The sequence below is a fragment of the Phyllobates terribilis genome, unplaced genomic scaffold (assembly GCF_046119375.1).
Source record: "Phyllobates terribilis strain yellow unplaced genomic scaffold, ASM4611937v1 Scaffold_124__1_contigs__length_5142088, whole genome shotgun sequence".
NCBI classification, from domain to species: domain Eukaryota; kingdom Metazoa; phylum Chordata; class Amphibia; order Anura; family Dendrobatidae; genus Phyllobates; species Phyllobates terribilis.
The window spans coordinates 3,527,238-3,550,302 of record NW_027362884.1 but is presented as its reverse complement, the minus strand read 5'-3'; the positions used below and the strand labels follow the sequence as shown (position 1 = coordinate 3,550,302).

Here is a 23,065-nt window from a genome sequence, read left to right as displayed (position 1 = left end):
TGGATTTTTCATGTTCAAAGTTGCAGAAGCCAGATTACAAGCTCATTTTGGTTCAACTTCAGCAACTGTGCATTGCATTGCCATGTAATGTGATGCAATGCTATCTTTCTAGCTCTCCCTTTTTACTTCCTTTTGGATAAACAGACATATTAGGCAAGCATTTTGGAGCTTTCACCTAAATAACTACAGGTGGTGAGATAAGCTGCACAATATAATTGACCTTTCAGTATATTGTTGCACACACACCATCTATTTAGCAAATGCCCTTGTTATCAACAGCAGCCTTTTAAACTCACCTGAGCTAACAGGTATGTGCGCTGGTTACTCTGCTGCGCTTAAAATTTCTTTTTTGGTTTGCTACAATGCCTTTTCTGAAACGTTGTCTCCTTCTGCTGGAACACTGACTTCTTTCATTTAATGCCTGCAGACTATAAAAGAGAACCCAACCCAAAAAGTTTGGTTGATTAGTCTGTGGCATTCTGTTAAACTGTTGCTTATGGCGGTCTCTGTGAGCTTCTCAGCGACATTCAGCCAGCCAGGTATCCTGCCTGCAGTAGATGGAATGTGGCAATGGAACGCTGGCTGCGCGTGTCATAATAGGCTCTGAGCCTTTATATACCTGTGCACAGCAGCAGCCACCTTCAGTCTGCTGCTGGACAGCCAGCAGCAGCAGCAGCAGGAGAGGTATGTAATCAGGAGCCCTCCTGCTAAGGGTAGACAGCTGCTCGTTCCACCCCACCCCCCGCCTTAATTGGTTCTCCTCCCTTCCAACGGTGTTGAGGCGGGTGGGAACAGCAGGGGGTGAAGGTGCTGTGTTTAAAGAGGTGGAGTTATGCAGATCTAAAACGCGTGGATTGCAGCAGCAGCAAGCCGAAAAGTGCAGGCATGTAAGGGATCTAGAGGTTGACAACATGTCTTCTTAACGGGAGTCCAGGAGCTCATCTCCACAAATGGACTTTTCAGGATCCTTGGGTGGCTCCGTAGTTTGAAACCAATTCTGGTTATCGCTTCTCGGCCTTTTGGCTAAGATCAAGTGTAGTATCTGTTCTTATCAGTTTAATATCTGATACGTCCCCTATCTGGGGACCATATATTAAATGGATTTTTAGAACAGGGAGATGGAAAAAGAGCTTGCTCTGTCCACTCCACGCATTGACCTGGTATTGCAGTATCTCCAGGACCGGTGCACCCCTTCTTTAATGCAGTTTCTAAAATCAGAAAGAATTGAATTCAATGTTTTTTGTTCATTTTGCTTGTTTGTCGGATTTTGGGATGGACTCTTTGGCTTTGCTTTTCTTCTCCTCATTGGATTTTTCATGTTCAAAGTTGCAGAAGCCAGATTACAAGCTCATTTTGGTTCAACTTCAGCAACTGTGCATTGCATTGCCATGTAATGTGATGCAATGCTATCTTTCTAGCTCTCCCTTTTTACTTCCTTTTGGATAAACAGACATATTAGGCAAGCATTTTGGAGCTTTCACCTAAATAACTACAGGTGGTGAGATAAGCTGCACAATATAATTGACCTTTCAGTATATTGTTGCACACACACCATCTATTTAGCAAATGCCCTTGTTATCAACAGCAGCCTTTTAAACTCACCTGAGCTAACAGGTATGTGCGCTGGTTACTCTGCTGCGCTTAAAATTTCTTTTTTGGTTTGCTACAATGCCTTTTCTGAAACGTTGTCTCCTTCTGCTGGAACACTGACTTCTTTCATTTAATGCCTGCAGACTATAAAAGAGAACCCAACCCAAAAAGTTTGGTTGATTAGTCTGTGGCATTCTGTTAAACTGTTGCTTATGGCGGTCTCTGTGAGCTTCTCAGCGACATTCAGCCAGCCAGGTATCCTGCCTGCAGTAGATGGAATGTGGCAATGGAACGCTGGCTGCGCGTGTCATAATAGGCTCTGAGCCTTTATATACCTGTGCACAGCAGCAGCCACCTTCAGTCTGCTGCTGGACAGCCAGCAGCAGCAGCAGCAGGAGAGGTATGTAATCAGGAGCCCTCCTGCTAAGGGTAGACAGCTGCTCGTTCCACCCCACCCCCCGCCTTAATTGGTTCTCCTCCCTTCCAACGGTGTTGAGGCGGGTGGGAACAGCAGGGGGTGAAGGTGCTGTGTTTAAAGAGGTGGAGTTATGCAGATCTAAAACGCGTGGATTGCAGCAGCAGCAAGCCGAAAAGTGCAGGCATGTAAGGGATCTAGAGGTTGACAACATGTCTTCTTAACGGGAGTCCAGGAGCTCATCTCCACAAATGGACTTTTCAGGATCCTTGGGTGGCTCCGTAGTTTGAAACCAATTCTGGTTATCGCTTCTCGGCCTTTTGGCTAAGATCAAGTGTAGTATCTGTTCTTATCAGTTTAATATCTGATACGTCCCCTATCTGGGGACCATATATTAAATGGATTTTTAGAACAGGGAGATGGAAAAAGAGCTTGCTCTGTCCACTCCACGCATTGACCTGGTATTGCAGTATCTCCAGGACCGGTGCACCCCTTCTTTAATGCAGTTTCTAAAATCAGAAAGAATTGAATTCAATGTTTTTTGTTCATTTTGCTTGTTTGTCGGATTTTGGGATGGACTCTTTGGCTTTGCTTTTCTTCTCCTCATTGGATTTTTCATGTTCAAAGTTGCAGAAGCCAGATTACAAGCTCATTTTGGTTCAACTTCAGCAACTGTGCATTGCATTGCCATGTAATGTGATGCAATGCTATCTTTCTAGCTCTCCCTTTTTACTTCCTTTTGGATAAACAGACATATTAGGCAAGCATTTTGGAGCTTTCACCTAAATAACTACAGGTGGTGAGATAAGCTGCACAATATAATTGACCTTTCAGTATATTGTTGCACACACACCATCTATTTAGCAAATGCCCTTGTTATCAACAGCAGCCTTTTAAACTCACCTGAGCTAACAGGTATGTGCGCTGGTTACTCTGCTGCGCTTAAAATTTCTTTTTTGGTTTGCTACAATGCCTTTTCTGAAACGTTGTCTCCTTCTGCTGGAACACTGACTTCTTTCATTTAATGCCTGCAGACTATAAAAGAGAACCCAACCCAAAAAGTTTGGTTGATTAGTCTGTGGCATTCTGTTAAACTGTTGCTTATGGCGGTCTCTGTGAGCTTCTCAGCGACATTCAGCCAGCCAGGTATCCTGCCTGCAGTAGATGGAATGTGGCAATGGAACGCTGGCTGCGCGTGTCATAATAGGCTCTGAGCCTTTATATACCTGTGCACAGCAGCAGCCACCTTCAGTCTGCTGCTGGACAGCCAGCAGCAGCAGCAGCAGGAGAGGTATGTAATCAGGAGCCCTCCTGCTAAGGGTAGACAGCTGCTCGTTCCACCCCACCCCCCGCCTTAATTGGTTCTCCTCCCTTCCAACGGTGTTGAGGCGGGTGGGAACAGCAGGGGGTGAAGGTGCTGTGTTTAAAGAGGTGGAGTTATGCAGATCTAAAACGCGTGGATTGCAGCAGCAGCAAGCCGAAAAGTGCAGGCATGTAAGGGATCTAGAGGTTGACAACATGTCTTCTTAACGGGAGTCCAGGAGCTCATCTCCACAAATGGACTTTTCAGGATCCTTGGGTGGCTCCGTAGTTTGAAACCAATTCTGGTTATCGCTTCTCGGCCTTTTGGCTAAGATCAAGTGTAGTATCTGTTCTTATCAGTTTAATATCTGATACGTCCCCTATCTGGGGACCATATATTAAATGGATTTTTAGAACAGGGAGATGGAAAAAGAGCTTGCTCTGTCCACTCCACGCATTGACCTGGTATTGCAGTATCTCCAGGACCGGTGCACCCCTTCTTTAATGCAGTTTCTAAAATCAGAAAGAATTGAATTCAATGTTTTTTGTTCATTTTGCTTGTTTGTCGGATTTTGGGATGGACTCTTTGGCTTTGCTTTTCTTCTCCTCATTGGATTTTTCATGTTCAAAGTTGCAGAAGCCAGATTACAAGCTCATTTTGGTTCAACTTCAGCAACTGTGCATTGCATTGCCATGTAATGTGATGCAATGCTATCTTTCTAGCTCTCCCTTTTTACTTCCTTTTGGATAAACAGACATATTAGGCAAGCATTTTGGAGCTTTCACCTAAATAACTACAGGTGGTGAGATAAGCTGCACAATATAATTGACCTTTCAGTATATTGTTGCACACACACCATCTATTTAGCAAATGCCCTTGTTATCAACAGCAGCCTTTTAAACTCACCTGAGCTAACAGGTATGTGCGCTGGTTACTCTGCTGCGCTTAAAATTTCTTTTTTGGTTTGCTACAATGCCTTTTCTGAAACGTTGTCTCCTTCTGCTGGAACACTGACTTCTTTCATTTAATGCCTGCAGACTATAAAAGAGAACCCAACCCAAAAAGTTTGGTTGATTAGTCTGTGGCATTCTGTTAAACTGTTGCTTATGGCGGTCTCTGTGAGCTTCTCAGCGACATTCAGCCAGCCAGGTATCCTGCCTGCAGTAGATGGAATGTGGCAATGGAACGCTGGCTGCGCGTGTCATAATAGGCTCTGAGCTTTTATATACCTGTGCACAGCAGCAGCCACCTTCAGTCTGCTGCTGGACAGCCAGCAGCAGCAGCAGCAGGAGAGGTATGTAATCAGGAGCCCTCCTGCTAAGGGTAGACAGCTGCTCGTTCCACCCCACCCCCCGCCTTAATTGGTTCTCCTCCCTTCCAACGGTGTTGAGGCGGGTGGGAACAGCAGGGGGTGAAGGTGCTGTGTTTAAAGAGGTGGAGTTATGCAGATCTAAAACGCGTGGATTGCAGCAGCAGCAAGCCGAAAAGTGCAGGCATGTAAGGGATCTAGAGGTTGACAACACGTCTTCTTAACGGGAGTCCAGGAGCTCATCTCCACAAATGGACTTTTCAGGATCCTTGGGTGGCTCCGTAGTTTGAAACCAATTCTGGTTATCGCTTCTCAGCCTTTTGGCTAAGATCAAGTGTAGTATCTGTTCTTATCAGTTTAATATCTGATACGTCCCCTATCTGGGGACCATATATTAAATGGATTTTTAGAACAGGGAGATGGAAAAAGAGCTTGCTCTGTCCACTCCACGCATTGACCTGGTATTGCAGTATCTCCAGGACCGGTGCACCCCTTCTTTAATGCAGTTTCTAAAATCAGAAAGAATTGAATTCAATGTTTTTTGTTCATTTTGCTTGTTTGTCGGATTTTGGGATGGACTCTTTGGCTTTGCTTTTCTTCTCCTCATTGGATTTTTCATGTTCAAAGTTGCAGAAGCCAGATTACAAGCTCATTTTGGTTCAACTTCAGCAACTGTGCATTGCATTGCCATGTAATGTGATGCAATGCTATCTTTCTAGCTCTCCCTTTTTACTTCCTTTTGGATAAACAGACATATTAGGCAAGCATTTTGGAGCTTTCACCTAAATAACTACAGGTGGTGAGATAAGCTGCACAATATAATTGACCTTTCAGTATATTGTTGCACACACACCATCTATTTAGCAAATGCCCTTGTTATCAACAGCAGCCTTTTAAACTCACCTGAGCTAACAGGTATGTGCGCTGGTTACTCTGCTGCGCTTAAAATTTCTTTTTTGGTTTGCTACAATGCCTTTTCTGAAACGTTGTCTCCTTCTGCTGGAACACTGACTTCTTTCATTTAATGCCTGCAGACTATAAAAGAGAACCCAACCCAAAAAGTTTGGTTGATTAGTCTGTGGCATTCTGTTAAACTGTTGCTTATGGCGGTCTCTGTGAGCTTCTCAGCGACATTCAGCCAGCCAGGTATCCTGCCTGCAGTAGATGGAATGTGGCAATGGAACGCTGGCTGCGCGTGTCATAATAGGCTCTGAGCCTTTATATACCTGTGCACAGCAGCAGCCACCTTCAGTCTGCTGCTGGACAGCCAGCAGCAGCAGCAGCAGGAGAGGTATGTAATCAGGAGCCCTCCTGCTAAGGGTAGACAGCTGCTCGTTCCACCCCACCCCCCGCCTTAATTGGTTCTCCTCCCTTCCAACGGTGTTGAGGCGGGTGGGAACAGCAGGGGGTGAAGGTGCTGTGTTTAAAGAGGTGGAGTTATGCAGATCTAAAACGCGTGGATTGCAGCAGCAGCAAGCCGAAAAGTGCAGGCATGTAAGGGATCTAGAGGTTGACAACATGTCTTCTTAACGGGAGTCCAGGAGCTCATCTCCACAAATGGACTTTTCAGGATCCTTGGGTGGCTCCGTAGTTTGAAACCAATTCTGGTTATCGCTTCTCGGCCTTTTGGCTAAGATCAAGTGTAGTATCTGTTCTTATCAGTTTAATATCTGATACGTCCCCTATCTGGGGACCATATATTAAATGGATTTTTAGAACAGGGAGATGGAAAAAGAGCTTGCTCTGTCCACTCCACGCATTGACCTGGTATTGCAGTATCTCCAGGACCGGTGCACCCCTTCTTTAATGCAGTTTCTAAAATCAGAAAGAATTGAATTCAATGTTTTTTGTTCATTTTGCTTGTTTGTCGGATTTTGGGATGGACTCTTTGGCTTTGCTTTTCTTCTCCTCATTGGATTTTTCATGTTCAAAGTTGCAGAAGCCAGATTACAAGCTCATTTTGGTTCAACTTCAGCAACTGTGCATTGCATTGCCATGTAATGTGATGCAATGCTATCTTTCTAGCTCTCCCTTTTTACTTCCTTTTGGATAAACAGACATATTAGGCAAGCATTTTGGAGCTTTCACCTAAATAACTACAGGTGGTGAGATAAGCTGCACAATATAATTGACCTTTCAGTATATTGTTGCACACACACCATCTATTTAGCAAATGCCCTTGTTATCAACAGCAGCCTTTTAAACTCACCTGAGCTAACAGGTATGTGCGCTGGTTACTCTGCTGCGCTTAAAATTTCTTTTTTGGTTTGCTACAATGCCTTTTCTGAAACGTTGTCTCCTTCTGCTGGAACACTGACTTCTTTCATTTAATGCCTGCAGACTATAAAAGAGAACCCAACCCAAAAAGTTTGGTTGATTAGTCTGTGGCATTCTGTTAAACTGTTGCTTATGGCGGTCTCTGTGAGCTTCTCAGCGACATTCAGCCAGCCAGGTATCCTGCCTGCAGTAGATGGAATGTGGCAATGGAACGCTGGCTGCGCGTGTCATAATAGGCTCTGAGCCTTTATATACCTGTGCACAGCAGCAGCCACCTTCAGTCTGCTGCTGGACAGCCAGCAGCAGCAGCAGCAGGAGAGGTATGTAATCAGGAGCCCTCCTGCTAAGGGTAGACAGCTGCTCGTTCCACCCCACCCCCCGCCTTAATTGGTTCTCCTCCCTTCCAACGGTGTTGAGGCGGGTGGGAACAGCAGGGGGTGAAGGTGCTGTGTTTAAAGAGGTGGAGTTATGCAGATCTAAAACGCGTGGATTGCAGCAGCAGCAAGCCGAAAAGTGCAGGCATGTAAGGGATCTAGAGGTTGACAACATGTCTTCTTAACGGGAGTCCAGGAGCTCATCTCCACAAATGGACTTTTCAGGATCCTTGGGTGGCTCCGTAGTTTGAAACCAATTCTGGTTATCGCTTCTCGGCCTTTTGGCTAAGATCAAGTGTAGTATCTGTTCTTATCAGTTTAATATCTGATACGTCCCCTATCTGGGGACCATATATTAAATGGATTTTTAGAACAGGGAGATGGAAAAAGAGCTTGCTCTGTCCACTCCACGCATTGACCTGGTATTGCAGTATCTCCAGGACCGGTGCACCCCTTCTTTAATGCAGTTTCTAAAATCAGAAAGAATTGAATTCAATGTTTTTTGTTCATTTTGCTTGTTTGTCGGATTTTGGGATGGACTCTTTGGCTTTGCTTTTCTTCTCCTCATTGGATTTTTCATGTTCAAAGTTGCAGAAGCCAGATTACAAGCTCATTTTGGTTCAACTTCAGCAACTGTGCATTGCATTGCCATGTAATGTGATGCAATGCTATCTTTCTAGCTCTCCCTTTTTACTTCCTTTTGGATAAACAGACATATTAGGCAAGCATTTTGGAGCTTTCACCTAAATAACTACAGGTGGTGAGATAAGCTGCACAATATAATTGACCTTTCAGTATATTGTTGCACACACACCATCTATTTAGCAAATGCCCTTGTTATCAACAGCAGCCTTTTAAACTCACCTGAGCTAACAGGTATGTGCGCTGGTTACTCTGCTGCGCTTAAAATTTCTTTTTTGGTTTGCTACAATGCCTTTTCTGAAACGTTGTCTCCTTCTGCTGGAACACTGACTTCTTTCATTTAATGCCTGCAGACTATAAAAGAGAACCCAACCCAAAAAGTTTGGTTGATTAGTCTGTGGCATTCTGTTAAACTGTTGCTTATGGCGGTCTCTGTGAGCTTCTCAGCGACATTCAGCCAGCCAGGTATCCTGCCTGCAGTAGATGGAATGTGGCAATGGAACGCTGGCTGCGCGTGTCATAATAGGCTCTGAGCCTTTATATACCTGTGCACAGCAGCAGCCACCTTCAGTCTGCTGCTGGACAGCCAGCAGCAGCAGCAGCAGCAGGAGAGGTATGTAATCAGGAGCCCTCCTGCTAAGGGTAGACAGCTGCTCGTTCCACCCCACCCCCCGCCTTAATTGGTTCTCCTCCCTTCCAACGGTGTTGAGGCGGGTGGGAACAGCAGGGGGTGAAGGTGCTATGTTTAAAGAGGTGGAGTTATGCAGATCTAAAACGCGTGGATTGCAGCAGCAGCAAGCCGAAAAGTGCAGGCATGTAAGGGATCTAGAGGTTGACAACATGTCTTCTTAACGGGAGTCCAGGAGCTCATCTCCACAAATGGACTTTTCAGGATCCTTGGGTGGCTCCGTAGTTTGAAACCAATTCTGGTTATCGCTTCTCGGCCTTTTGGCTGCGATCGTATGACTGTACCTTGATTGGTGCGAGTCTCCTGGAGGAATCCGGACCCTTTTGTGGAGGATTTTCTGCTTTTTCCTGTGGTATTCCATACCGACAGAATCCAAGATGTCTTTTGTGAAGAACACCATCCGTTTGTCCGTGGATCCATCTGACCAGAACAAGAACAACGTGGTTTTCATTGTCCAAGACATCGTTGAAGGCAAAGCTGGAGCAAGACGTTCTGAGATCTTCAGTGTCAACGAATTTTCACGTCAAGGTAATTATGACGTTACCTTTATGGACCAGGATGTTTGCCTTAATGTCTTTGAATGGCTCCGTGGTCACTCTAGTGACCCCTGCTTGGAAGGAGTTAGATGGGAACCTTTGTTTGGTCTGCAAGAAAAGGAGGTGACTGTGACTGTCTATAACCCTTTTACAGACCCTGAGCTGCTGGAGTGCTTCCTCTCTCGCTACTGTGAATATGTGCGGAAGGGAGTGAAGCAAGTCAATTGTCTAGGAATCTTTAACTGTCAGTATAAATTCCGTGTGAAATTGAAAAGGGATCCTGACAGTGTGGGGGGCTTTAGACACCCTCCATCAAATTTTTCCGTTGCAGGCCATAGAGGTTTCCTCTTTTACCCAGGCCAGCCCATGTTTTGCCGTAGATGCTTTTCTTTCGGACATACCATGGTAACATGCCTTAAAGGGCAGTGTTGCCGAAATTGCAGAAAGGAGGGGCATATGGCCAACCAGTGTCCAGAGGCCAAGTCCTGTGATGTCTGTGGGAGTAGTGATCACATGTATAAGGACTGTCCTATGAGTGCACCTAGACGTTCTGATAAAGAACAGAAGGAGGAGGAGCTGGAGAGGAGGCAGATGGCAAGCGCACTGAAAGTACTGGAAAGATTGGAGAGGGAGGAGAGAGAGGGAAGGAGGCGGGAAACTGGTAGAGCCTCTCCCTCTACGGCGCCAGAGGAGGTGTCCCTGAGACCATGTTCTTCTTCTGCTGAAGAAATGAGGAAGAAGCGGAGGGAAGAAAAGGAGTTCTGGAGGGAAGTGGCAAAGGTGGAGAAAAAGGCAGTGTCTGCGAGAATATCTAGGAAAGTGGTGGAAGCAGAGCTGCCTGAGATGATGACTTTTGGAGAGGCAATGGACGCAACAGGATGTGAAGTGCAAATCTCGGAACCCGACAGTCCTGAACACCCTTCGGGTCCTGAAAACACTGAAGATTTTTCTTCGGAGGATGATAGGGGTGCAAAGAAGAGTCGTAGGGAGGATGGTGGGGGCAGTGATGATGCAGATTTTAGTGAGCCTCAGAGGAAGATCAGAACTGCCAGAATGAGGAGTGTGGCTGGTGAAGCCAGCGGGTCGGAAACCAGCTGTTCTGTTCTGATGGCGGAGGAGGATAGTGGTGGTGCTGGATAGTGTCACCATATAATATTGTAAATGTTTTTTCTTTTTGTCCTCTTGTGAGCTTTGGTTTAGGCCAAAGGCTATTTCTTTGTGTAATTGGTGAAGGAGTAGAAGTATTATGGGATTTACCATAGTGTCCCAAAACGTAAGAGTGTTTAAAAGTAAAGTAAGAAGAGCTGCTATTTTTGAGTTTTTAGCTATGCAAAATGCATCTATTTTTTGTTTACAAGAATGTGGGGTAGTGGATGGTGTGAAAGGGGATGAATGGTCTTATGGAGCGTCTGTGTGGTCGGGGAGTGCATGTAATAAGAATGATGGTGTGGGTATTTTGGTTAAAGGAAGGGAGGTTGTTTTGAGTGATTATTTGGTTATTGAGGTGGGGAGATGTATCCTTGCTAATTTTGTATACAAGAATGTAAAGTTTTGTGTTATTAATGTTTATGCGCCAGTTGAAAAAAATGAGCGCAAAAATTTATTTGAAAAAATTAAGCTTTTTGTTCCAGGAAGAATACCTGTGGTAATTGTGGGTGATATGAACTGTGATGTGGGGAGAGTGAATGTGGATGTGTCTGGGAAAGCATTATTGGAGTTAGTGAATGATTTTGGGTTGTGTGATATGCAGCGCGTGTGTAACATGAATCCTTTGTTGAACACTTTCTTTTCTGAGAGTGGTAGGGTACAATCCAGATTGGATTATTGTTTTATTTCTAAAAATATGGTTTCTGTTAATTATAGGCAGGAAAACGTTCTTTTTTCAGATCATTTGTGTATGTTGTGTGAGTTGGATATAAAAGTTGATGGAGTGTTTGGGAGAGGATTGTGGAAGTTAAATGTTAAACTGTTAGAGAATGAAGATGTGAGAAAGGAGTATGAAAGGCGGTATGAAGAATGGTGTAAGCATAAAAATGAGTTTGGGAATGTTTGTGAGTGGTGGGACTGGGTGAAGAAACAAACAAAAATGTTCTTTAAAAATTTAGGATACAAGTATGCAGCAATTAAAAGAGAGAGTTTTGTTAAACTGAACGCGCGGTTGAGCGTTTTGTATAAGTTAAGGGAAGGAGGAGTTGAGGTGGAGGAGGATATTTTAGAGGTAAAAAAGGAGATTAGTGAGTTTTTGTTGGAGAGAGGGAGAAGCATAGTGTTTAGGGCAAAGATTGATAAGATGGAGCAGGATGAGAAATGTTCTCGGTTTTTCTTTAAAAAAGTTTTTGGAAAGAAACAGAGTATGAGCGTGGTGTATGGAGCAGATGGAAGTGAGGTGAGTGGAGAGGATATGTGTGAAGAGGTGGCTAAGTTTTATGAGGATCTGTATGCAGTGAAACAGAGGGATGAATGTTTGGAGAATGATGTTTTGAGTGTGTTAGAGAGTAAGTTGAGTAAAGCAGAAAGAGAGAGAGTGATGGGTGAGGTGACTGGTGATGAGGTATGGAAGGTTATGTGTAGTATGGCTTTGAATAAGACGCCGGGGGAGGATGGCCTCCCAGTAGAATTTTATCGTGTGATGTGGGGTGTGATTGGTAAGGACTTTGTGGATGTATGTAAGTATATGTGGGGAAACATGGAGGTGGCTGAGAGTATGCGTGCAGGTATGGTTGTGTTAATTCCTAAGAAAGGGGATTTGAAAAGTCTGAGGAATTGGAGGCCAATAACGTTACTTAATTGTGATTATAAAATCTATGCAAAACTTATGGCTAATAGGATGCGTGATGTGATAGAGAGTGTGATTGGGGATGAGCAGTGTTGTGCGGTACCTGGGAGGCGGATTCATGAGTGTGTGTGTATGTTAAGAGATTGTCTATGGGATTGCATGGGTCGTAAGAAGAGTGTATTTTTGTTAAGTTTGGATTTTGAAAAGGCTTATGATAGGTTGTCGCATGGTTTTTTGTTCACAGTGTTGTTAAAAATGGGTTTTCCGGCTGATTTTGTTGGGCGAGTGAGAAGTTTGTATGCGGGTGTTTATAGCTGTGTTTTAATGAATGGGTATGTGGGTAGGAAAGTGAATGTGTTTTCGGGTGTGCGACAGGGGTGTCCTTTGTCCCCTGTAGCATTTATTTGTGCAATTGAGCCATTGTTGTGTATGCTGAGGAAAGATAAGGTAATTCGTGGTGTGCAAGTGCCGGGAGGTGGAGGAAAAGAATGGAAGGTGAGTGGTTATATGGATGACGTGTGTGTATTATGTGATTCTGAATGTTCGGTGAGGCGGGTGAAGTTGTTAGTGTCTATTTTTTGTGGTGCATCTGCGTTTAAAGTGAATTGGGAAAAGAGTGAGTGTAAGGGTTTTGGAGGCGGAAGTTTAAGTAGGGATGTAGGTGTGAATGTAGTGAATGGACCTATTAAAGTTTTGGGTGTGAAGTTTTCAGAGAGTTTGGATGGGAAAGAAAGTTGGGATGATGCGAAAGGAAAAGTTGAGCAGAAGTTGAATTTTTGGAAATTGAGGAGTTTATCCTTTTTTGGGAAGATTTTAATTGTTAAGAGTGTGGTGTTGCCAATATTTTTATATATTGCGGTAGTATTTCCACCAGAATATATGTGTATGAGAAGCTTGAATAGAATTTTATTTGTTTTTTTGTGGAACTCGAAAATGGAGAGAGCTAGGAGAGAAATTTTGGTTAAAAGAGTGGAAAAAGGTGGTTTGGGTTTTCCGAATTTGGACGTGTTTTTTGGTGTGAATATCGTTGTGTTTGTTTTGAAAGTGATTAGGGCGGATGGAAAGTTTTCATCTATGTGTAGGTATTTATTTGGAGCGTATTTGTTTCGTTTAAAGTGGCAAGAAAGGGATTTGCGATGTCCGATTGCTTTTGAGGTGCCTGTATGGTATGTGTGGGTTTATAAGTTTTTGGTGAGGTATGAACTGTGTGATGCAGATGTGAGATTGCTGGAGAATAAGAAGGCTGTGTATAGGATGATTGAATGTAGAGAGGTAGAATGTGGAATAAATATGGTTAGGGGTGGTGATGTGCAGAAGGTTTGGAAGAAAGTGCGGATGAGTGGTATGACCAACAAACAGAGTGAAGTTGTGTGGCAGTCTTTACATGGAGTATTACCTGTGAGAGAGTTTCAGAGGAATAGAGGTTTGGTGAGGAGTGAAATGTGTCCAAGAAATGGCTGTGGTGGAAGGGAAAGTGTGTTGCATGTTTTTTGGAATTGCCAGTATGCTAGAGATGTGATTGGGAGAATGGGGCCTTTGTGTAAAGAATTGTGTGGTGTGAATTTGTTGTCTTTTGAGTTGTTTATGTTTGGTTTGGGAATATGTGATGGGACGAAGGAAAGAGTCTTGTGGTTGATGCTTGCATGTATAAAGGAAGTGTTATGGGATGTGAGGAATGTGTATGTGTTTAAAAGGAAGGAAATTGCTGTAAAGGATAGTGTGAAGGTGATTTTGGGGAAGATGTATGTGTGTTTCCTATGGGACAGAAAGAGGAGAGGGGAAGTGGATGCGGAGGGAATATGGAAAGTTAAAAAGTGGAGATATATTGTTAGTACCTCTTGATTTTTGTTATTGTTGTTTTGAAATATGAAATAAATATTTCCGATGATGATGGGGACAGCAAATTGCGTATTGGATTTGACGCAGCTGTTTTGATGGAATTTTCCTTTGTCTGGTTTCCATAGACTGTGGAATTTCCTCGTCTGAGGAGAAAAAAAAAAAAAAAAAAAAAAAAAAAAAAATCTGTTCTTATCAGTTTAATATCTGATACGTCCCCTATCTGGGGACCATATATTAAATGGATTTTTAGAACAGGGAGATAGAAAAAGAGCTTGCTCTGTCCACTCCACGCATTGACCTGGTATTGCAGTATCTCCAGGACCGGTGCACCCCTTCTTTAATGCAGTTTCTAAAATCAGAAAGAATTGAATTCAATGTTTTTTGTTCATTTTGCTTGTTTGTCGGATTTTGGGATGGACTCTTTGGCTTTGCTTTTCTTCTCCTCATTGGATTTTTCATGTTCAAAGTTGCAGAAGCCAGATTACAAGCTCATTTTGGTTCAACTTCAGCAACTGTGCATTGCATTGCCATGTAATGTGATGCAATGCTATCTTTCTAGCTCTCCCTTTTTACTTCCTTTTGGATAAACAGACATATTAGGCAAGCATTTTGGAGCTTTCACCTAAATAACTACAGGTGGTGAGATAAGCTGCACAATATAATTGACCTTTCAGTATATTGTTGCACACACACCATCTATTTAGCAAATGCCCTTGTTATCAACAGCAGCCTTTTAAACTCACCTGAGCTAACAGGTATGTGCGCTGGTTACTCTGCTGCGCTTAAAATTTCTTTTTTGGTTTGCTACAATGCCTTTTCTGAAACGTTGTCTCCTTCTGCTGGAACACTGACTTCTTTCATTTAATGCCTGCAGACTATAAAAGAGAACCCAACCCAAAAAGTTTGGTTGATTAGTCTGTGGCATTCTGTTAAACTGTTGCTTATGGCGGTCTCTGTGAGCTTCTCAGCGACATTCAGCCAGCCAGGTATCCTGCCTGCAGTAGATGGAATGTGGCAATGGAACGCTGGCTGCGCGTGTCATAATAGGCTCTGAGCCTTTATATACCTGTGCACAGCAGCAGCCACCTTCAGTCTGCTGCTGGACAGCCAGCAGCAGCAGCAGCAGGAGAGGTATGTAATCAGGAGCCCTCCTGCTAAGGGTAGACAGCTGCTCGTTCCACCCCACCCCCCGCCTTAATTGGTTCTCCTCCCTTCCAACGGTGTTGAGGCGGGTGGGAACAGCAGGGGGTGAAGGTGCTGTGTTTAAAGAGGTGGAGTTATGCAGATCTAAAACGCGTGGATTGCAGCAGCAGCAAGCCGAAAAGTGCAGGCATGTAAGGGATCTAGAGGTTGACAACATGTCTTCTTAACGGGAGTCCAGGAGCTCATCTCCACAAATGGACTTTTCAGGATCCTTGGGTGGCTCCGTAGTTTGAAACCAATTCTGGTTATCGCTTCTCGGCCTTTTGGCTAAGATCAAGTGTAGTATCTGTTCTTATCAGTTTAATATCTGATACGTCCCCTATCTGGGGACCATATATTAAATGGATTTTTAGAACAGGGAGATGGAAAAAGAGCTTGCTCTGTCCACTCCACGCATTGACCTGGTATTGCAGTATCTCCAGGACCGGTGCACCCCTTCTTTAATGCAGTTTCTAAAATCAGAAAGAATTGAATTCAATGTTTTTTGTTCATTTTGCTTGTTTGTCGGATTTTGGGATGGACTCTTTGGCTTTGCTTTTCTTCTCCTCATTGGATTTTTCATGTTCAAAGTTGCAGAAGCCAGATTACAAGCTCATTTTGGTTCAACTTCAGCAACTGTGCATTGCATTGCCATGTAATGTGATGCAATGCTATCTTTCTAGCTCTCCCTTTTTACTTCCTTTTGGATAAACAGACATATTAGGCAAGCATTTTGGAGCTTTCACCTAAATAACTACAGGTGGTGAGATAAGCTGCACAATATAATTGACCTTTCAGTATATTGTTGCACACACACCATCTATTTAGCAAATGCCCTTGTTATCAACAGCAGCCTTTTAAACTCACCTGAGCTAACAGGTATGTGCGCTGGTTACTCTGCTGCGCTTAAAATTTCTTTTTTGGTTTGCTACAATGCCTTTTCTGAAACGTTGTCTCCTTCTGCTGGAACACTGACTTCTTTCATTTAATGCCTGCAGACTATAAAAGAGAACCCAACCCAAAAAGTTTGGTTGATTAGTCTGTGGCATTCTGTTAAACTGTTGCTTATGGCGGTCTCTGTGAGCTTCTCAGCGACATTCAGCCAGCCAGGTATCCTGCCTGCAGTAGATGGAATGTGGCAATGGAACGCTGGCTGCGCGTGTCATAATAGGCTCTGAGCCTTTATATACCTGTGCACAGCAGCAGCCACCTTCAGTCTGCTGCTGGACAGCCAGCAGCAGCAGCAGCAGGAGAGGTATGTAATCAGGAGCCCTCCTGCTAAGGGTAGACAGCTGCTCGTTCCACCCCACCCCCCGCCTTAATTGGTTCTCCTCCCTTCCAACGGTGTTGAGGCGGGTGGGAACAGCAGGGGGTGAAGGTGCTGTGTTTAAAGAGGTGGAGTTATGCAGATCTAAAACGCGTGGATTGCAGCAGCAGCAAGCCGAAAAGTGCAGGCATGTAAGGGATCTAGAGGTTGACAACATGTCTTCTTAACGGGAGTCCAGGAGCTCATCTCCACAAATGGACTTTTCAGGATCCTTGGGTGGCTCCGTAGTTTGAAACCAATTCTGGTTATCGCTTCTCGGCCTTTTGGCTAAGATCAAGTGTAGTATCTGTTCTTATCAGTTTAATATCTGATACGTCCCCTATCTGGGGACCATATATTAAATGGATTTTTAGAACAGGGAGATGGAAAAAGAGCTTGCTCTGTCCACTCCACGCATTGACCTGGTATTGCAGTATCTCCAGGACCGGTGCACCCCTTCTTTAATGCAGTTTCTAAAATCAGAAAGAATTGAATTCAATGTTTTTTGTTCATTTTGCTTGTTTGTCGGATTTTGGGATGGACTCTTTGGCTTTGCTTTTCTTCTCCTCATTGGATTTTTCATGTTCAAAGTTGCAGAAGCCAGATTACAAGCTCATTTTGGTTCAACTTCAGCAACTGTGCATTGCATTGCCATGTAATGTGATGCAATGCTATCTTTCTAGCTCTCCCTTTTTACTTCCTTTTGGATAAACAGACATATTAGGCAAGCATTTTGGAGCTTTCACCTAAATAACTACAGGTGGTGAGATAAGCTGCACAATATAATTGACCTTTCAGTATATTGTTGCACACACACCATCTATTTAGCAAATGCCCTTGTTATCAACAGCAGCCTTTTAAACTCACCTGAGCTAACAGGTATGTGCGCTGGTTACTCTGCTGCGCTTAAAATTTCTTTTTTGGTTTGCTACAATGCCTTTTCTGAAACGTTGTCTCCTTCTGCTGGAACACTGACTTCTTTCATTTAATGCCTGCAGACTATAAAAGAGAACCCAACCCAAAAAGTTTGGTTGATTAGTCTGTGGCATTCTGTTAAACTGTTGCTTATGGCGGTCTCTGTGAGCTTCTCAGCGACATTCAGCCAGCCAGGTATCCTGCCTGCAGTAGATGGAATGTGGCAATGGAACGCTGGCTGCGCGTGTCATAATAGGCTCTGAGCCTTTATATACCTGTGCACAGCAGCAGCCACCTTCAGTCTGCTGCTGGACAGCCAGCAGCAGCAGCAGCAGGAGAGGTATGTAATCAGGAGCCCTCCTGCTAAGGGTAGACAGCTGCTCGTTCCACCCCACCCCCCGCCTTAATTGGTTCTCCTCCCTTCCAACGGTGTTGAGGCGGGTGGGAACAGCAGGGGGTGAAGGTGCTGTGTTTAAAGAGGTGGAGTTATGCAGATCTAAAACGCGTGGATTGCAGCAGCAGCAAGCCGAAAAGTGCAGGCATGTAAGGGATCTAGAGGTTGACAACATGTCTTCTTAACGGGAGTCCAGGAGCTCATCTCCACAAATGGACTTTTCAGGATCCTTGGGTGGCTTCGTAGTTTGAAACCAATTCTGGTTATCGCTTCTCGGCCTTTTGGCACGATCTATCAGGTTTACCTGTGTGGTCTTGCCTGTGAGGTGCTCTTGGTACCCTTTCTCTCGGCCTGGGGGGATCGTTCCTTTTCGGAGGGACTTAACCCCCCTGCTGCTATTGGGAGGAAGGATTAGTCCGGGAGCAACGGGAAGGGATCCCATGAAGGCTTGCGCCTTTCAGAGAGAAGAGTCGGTACGTTCCTGAGTGAAGGATGCCGGCAACGCTCACATATTCATCGGGTGATGCCCGGATGCGGAACACCGTGAGGATTGAAGTTGGAGCAGGATCGAGGACGGAGAAGAATTTGGATTACATCTGCCATAGGATTCTGCTTGGAGTTCTGGAGTTTCGGCGGGAAGACATATTCTGCTTCCAGGACAATGAGTACAAGGGGACTTACACCATCACCTTCAAGAGCCAGGGATGCTGTCACCAACTCGTACAAAAGGTAAATGAGAAAAACTACTTGGATGAATTGGATGGACTAACCTTTTGTCTCTTGTATGCCTATGACGAGATCCCTATCGTGGTGCATTTCCCGAACCCCTTTGTGGAAGCTGCAGACATCTCGACCTACCTTATCCGTTATTGTGACGATCTGAGATACCTGGGCACTGTGAAGAACGCGGTAGGCTTCTGGTGCGGCAAGAGGAGGTACATGGCCCGTCTAAAGAGGGACCCAAGCGGAGTGGGAGGAATGCTACACCCTCCCTCAACATTTGTGATCGGTAAGAGCAGAGGCTACTTATTTTACCCTGGAATGCCGGTATGTTGCAGGAACTGTGGACAAATGGGTGATACCCAAACGTCCTGCACAGGCAGGAAAGTAGACCGCTGCAATAATTGCAGCTGTTACGGACATTTAATGAAGGACTGTCCCGCTGGGAGGAAATGCAATCTTTGTGGTGAGGCGGGGCACATGTTCCGAGGATGCCCCAACAGGACCAGGACCAGGACCTACGCAGAAGCTGCATCTTCTGCAGCTGAGCCGATGCGCCCGCCGGTCTTCACTGGCGGGCCGGCGTCGGAGGGCGGTTCGAAGGGCGAGAAGGCTGGGATGGAGCAGGGAGCCGGAGGCCCCTCTGGGGCGGCCCCTGCATTGAAGTCCCTTAACGATGGGCGGACCTCGCATGGACCGGAGCGGAGGGGTCCTCCTTCTGGGAGGGTATCCTCCGTGTCGATGGTTCCCGATACCGATCCTGTTGGGCTGGAGGGTGGTGCCCCTGTGCGGTTGGCTACAGGGGACCACGCAGCGATGGCCTCAGGATCTTCCAGGGCGATTAGCCAGCCAGATGAGGGGGCTTTGCTTCTAGGTGGCGAACATCAGGGAATCGGTGTTGGTGATCTTATCCTGATGGACCAGTCTCTCCCCCTGGAGGAGGTGGAGGAAGAGGAGGACTGCACCAGTGACCTAGTGGAGTCTGCCCCGAAAAAGAGACGGAATGTCGAAGCCCCAGTGTCTCCTGGAATGTGGCTGGGAACCGTGACCTACGAGGGGGCAACCGCCGGCTCACAGAATATCGAGTCGTTTGGGTCCTCTAGCCCGGATGTCCTGGAGCAATTTGACATACAGGGCTTTGAGTCAGGTGTCCTCATGGAAGATCCACCACCCTGACCTATGAATGCCGACATCAAGACTTGTCTCACTGAATGTGAGGTCATTAAAGAGCCCAGTTCGTAGGGCTGCTCTATTCAAGTATTTAGAAACCGCTGACTTTGACATTTGTTTATTACAGGAATGCGGGATACAACATGCACTAAATTATAATGACATCAAGACAGATTGGAGACTGGGGCCCTCCATCTGGTCTGGCTCCAATGACAACAAGTCAGCGGGGGTGGGCTTCCTCTGTCGTGGGAGAAATATTACTGTAAATGCTGTCACAGAAATAGTACCAGGCAGAGTGGTTTTAGTGCATTTTAAATTTAATGGTTTTATCCTACGTGTAATGAATGTTTATGCTCCCCCTGATAAGCAAGAGAGAATTAATTTATTTGGGATATTGCCATTGTACTGTACTGGGTCATCTCCCCTGATCGTAGGGGGTGATTTTAATTGTCTTTGTGCTAGTGAACAACGAGCGGGGGGTGACCCTTTACGCAAATTGGATAAGTCATGTCATCTATTGAAAGATTTTATAACTGATTTTAAATTATGCGATGCGTGGAGGTCACTCCTGCCGACGGACCCTGGTTATACGTGGTCCGGAAGAGGGGTGTCCTCCAGGATCGATTTTATTTTCCTATCAGATGACTTTAACCCTGTAAAATGTGTTTTAACATCAAATATATTTTCTGACCATAAGGGCTTGGAGGTGCACCTAGAATACCGGGATGAACAGAGGGTCAACAGGGGCCTCTGGCGTCTAAGTACTTACCTGCTGGAGGACCCTCTGATTCGACAAGACTTTGGTAAAGCCTATCAAGCCTGGCGGCGACAAAAACCTTCTGATGCCCCTATGGTAACCTGGTGGGAAAATTTGAAAAAAAAAGTCAGAATGTTTTTTATAAAAGCAGGGAGACGTAAAGCTAGAGAGAAAAAAAGATGTTTTAGTGATCTTAACACCAAACTACAAACACTTTTTAAATTCAAAGAGCTAGGGGTGGAGGTGGGAGATGATATTGCTAGCCTAAAAACTGAAATTCAGAACTGCATAGACACAAAGGGGAAAGAGATTATTTTTAACTCTAGAGTGCAGCACTTGGAGGAGGGGGAGAAGAGCTCTCGCTTCTTCTTCAAAAAAGTCATGGATAAAAGAGAAGTGATCACAAATCTAGAGGGTGAAACATCTATGCAGGGAATGTTGAATGCTACTTTTAACTTTTATAAGCATCTTTTTAGTAAAAAGTGTATAGATGAGTCCTTTTTATCTGATGCTCTTAATGATCTCGATTTTAAGTTAAATTTTACAGACCAGGAGTTTTTAGAACGCGATATTGTTTTAGAGGAATTATTTTATGTTTTTAAAAGTTTCTCTAAGGGTAAAGCACCTGGGTGTGACGGACTACCTGTAGAATTTTACCTTACTTTTTGGGACATTTTAAAAGAGGACCTTTTTATGCTTTTTAAAGAAGTTTTTATTTCTGAACAGTTGCCATTTTCGTGGAGGAGAGGAGTGGTGTCTTTGATATATAAAAAAGGTGATCGCAGTGCTCTAGCGAATTGGAGACCCATAACTCTCCTAAACGTTGATTACAAGGTACTTGCTAAGGTGGTTGCAAACCGGCTCAGGAATGTCATTGCCAAACTAATCCAGCCTGAGCAGGTTTGTAGTGTACCAGGCAGAAGTATTTCAGAGGTTTTAAACGTATTAAGGGATGTAATTTGGTATTCCAGAGACCGGGGTCAAAATGTAGCTCTTTTAGCCCTAGATTTTGAAAAAGCTTTCGATAGAGTCTCTCATAGATTTCTTTTTAGAGTTTTAAAAAGAATGGGTATCCCTAATATGCTTTTAAATTGTATTAAGATTTTATATAAAAATTGTTTTAGTCAAATTTCTCTTAATGGCTTTTTAACAGATGGAGTTCCCCTTGAGTCCGGAGTGAAGCAGGGATGCCCCTTGTCGCCCATCCTGTTCATCTGCGCCATGGAGCCCCTGCTGAGCGCAATAAGGAAAGACAAAGTGATTAGAGGGGTTCCTGTTCCTGGCGGAGGTGGCAGTGATGTGAGAGTCTTTGGCTACATGGATGACGTGACGGTTGTGTGCGTGGACCCTGCTTCCCTCCGGAGGGCGGTGTTGCGCATTGAATTTTTTTCCCAGGCATCCGGGTTTAAACTTAATTTAAATAAATCTGAATGTCTGACTTTGGGATCCTGGGACACCGCCCAACTCCCGCAGCTCACTATAAAACGAGACAATGTAAAAATTCTTGGAGTTGTTTTTAACGAGGAGAATGTGGGAACTCAAAGCTGGGAGAATGTCATAGAAAAAATGTCAAAGAAAATATCATTTTGGGGTTTGAGGTCCCTAACAATGGAGGGGAAAATTTTAATTATAAAATCAGTGTTGTTACCCCTCATACTGTATATAGCTATGGTGTACCCCCCCTCTGATGTTTTAATTAAAAAAATGACTAGGATGATCTTTATGTTTTTATGGAACTCCAAAATGGAAAAATTAAGGCGGGAAATAATGAGGAAGAATAAAATGAACGGCGGAAGGGATGTCCCCGACTTACATATTTATTTGTATTTAAATTATTTCTGCTTTTGTTTCAAACATTTTAATGGTAATAGTGCGCTAAGTTATTTTTTAAAATATACTTGTGGGATGATTTTTAAAAGATGGTTTAAGTTGTCGTTGAATTCCCCTGTTTTACTCTGCCCCCCCAAACACCATCAATCTTAGAAAAGACTGTTCGATTTTATAGCCTTGGTGATTTTAATATGGACATTTTTAAAGACCGCAAGAAGCTTTTATCTTTTCTGAGGAGGAATGAAGATGTGACCCCCATAGTAAATTTCTCAGAAGAGAGATCGAAGCAAGTTTGGAAGAATGTCTTCGGGAAATTCTTAGCAAATGGACATAAGGACATCGCATGGATGGTGGTCCACCAGTGCCTCCCCACCAGAGAGTTTCAACACAGGAGAGGCCTGGTGGCCAGAGCAAAATGCCCCAGAGACTCATGTGTTAATGACGAAACCACCTTGCACCTTATGTGGAATTGCCCATTTGCACAGGAACTTTGGCACAAAGTTGGGATTCTTTTAAAATGGACTTGCGGTTTAAGAGATTTTAACCATGAATATGTTTTATATGGCCTTTTTAAATGTCCGACCCCTCAACAGTATTGTATATGTTGGTGTATGATTAACTGTTTTAAAGACGCCCTTTGGAAGGCACGCAATATTTTACTTTTTAAACGTGATGCTATTTCTGTGAAGGATTGTCTTAAAATTGCTTTTAGTCAGATGTATATTTATTACTTGAGGGATGTCAAATGTATTGGGAGAAGGGATGCCAATCGTATATGGGGTTTTTATGGGTGGAATTCTGTGTTTTATTAATGTATTGTTTGTGTTGCTGTTTTTGATTGTAAACCATCTTTTACGCACATAATAAAATATGTTGAAACCTGATCTGTTCTTATCAGTTTAATATCTGATACGTCCCCTATCTGGGGACCATATATTAAATGGATTTTTAGAACAGGGAGATGGAAAAAGAGCTTGCTCTGTCCACTCCACGCATTGACCTGGTATTGCAGTATCTCCAGGACCGGTGCACCCCTTCTTTA

At 44.2% G+C, this 23,065-nt stretch overlaps 9 non-coding genes and 1 pseudogene across 9 annotated transcripts; all 10 read left to right on the top strand.

The window, feature by feature from the left end:
- Positions 1–1,003: 1,003 nt before the first annotated feature.
- Positions 1,004–1,194, top strand: LOC141203440 (U2 spliceosomal RNA). The gene has a single exon (XR_012274484.1). It is a non-coding gene; the product is annotated as a U2 spliceosomal RNA (small nuclear RNA).
- A 1,115-nt stretch (positions 1,195–2,309) lies between these two features.
- LOC141203439 (U2 spliceosomal RNA) lies at positions 2,310–2,500 on the top strand. Its single transcript, XR_012274483.1, has one exon. It is a non-coding gene; the product is annotated as a U2 spliceosomal RNA (small nuclear RNA).
- Positions 2,501–3,615: 1,115 nt separating this feature from the next.
- On the top strand, positions 3,616–3,806 carry LOC141203438 (U2 spliceosomal RNA). Its single transcript, XR_012274482.1, has one exon. It is a non-coding gene; the product is annotated as a U2 spliceosomal RNA (small nuclear RNA).
- A 1,115-nt stretch (positions 3,807–4,921) lies between these two features.
- Positions 4,922–5,112, top strand: LOC141203770 (U2 spliceosomal RNA). The gene has a single exon (XR_012274797.1). It is a non-coding gene; the product is annotated as a U2 spliceosomal RNA (small nuclear RNA).
- A 1,115-nt stretch (positions 5,113–6,227) lies between these two features.
- LOC141203437 (U2 spliceosomal RNA) lies at positions 6,228–6,418 on the top strand. The gene has a single exon (XR_012274481.1). It is a non-coding gene; the product is annotated as a U2 spliceosomal RNA (small nuclear RNA).
- Positions 6,419–7,533: 1,115 nt separating this feature from the next.
- On the top strand, positions 7,534–7,724 carry LOC141203436 (U2 spliceosomal RNA). Its single transcript, XR_012274480.1, has one exon. It is a non-coding gene; the product is annotated as a U2 spliceosomal RNA (small nuclear RNA).
- Positions 7,725–13,882: 6,158 nt separating this feature from the next.
- On the top strand, positions 13,883–14,084 carry LOC141203294 (U2 spliceosomal RNA; annotated as a pseudogene).
- A 1,115-nt stretch (positions 14,085–15,199) lies between these two features.
- LOC141203435 (U2 spliceosomal RNA) lies at positions 15,200–15,390 on the top strand. Its single transcript, XR_012274479.1, has one exon. It is a non-coding gene; the product is annotated as a U2 spliceosomal RNA (small nuclear RNA).
- Positions 15,391–16,505: 1,115 nt separating this feature from the next.
- Positions 16,506–16,696, top strand: LOC141203434 (U2 spliceosomal RNA). The gene has a single exon (XR_012274478.1). It is a non-coding gene; the product is annotated as a U2 spliceosomal RNA (small nuclear RNA).
- A 6,174-nt stretch (positions 16,697–22,870) lies between these two features.
- Positions 22,871–23,060, top strand: LOC141203260 (U2 spliceosomal RNA). The gene has a single exon (XR_012274376.1). It is a non-coding gene; the product is annotated as a U2 spliceosomal RNA (small nuclear RNA).
- The last annotated feature ends 5 nt before the right edge of the window (positions 23,061–23,065 follow it).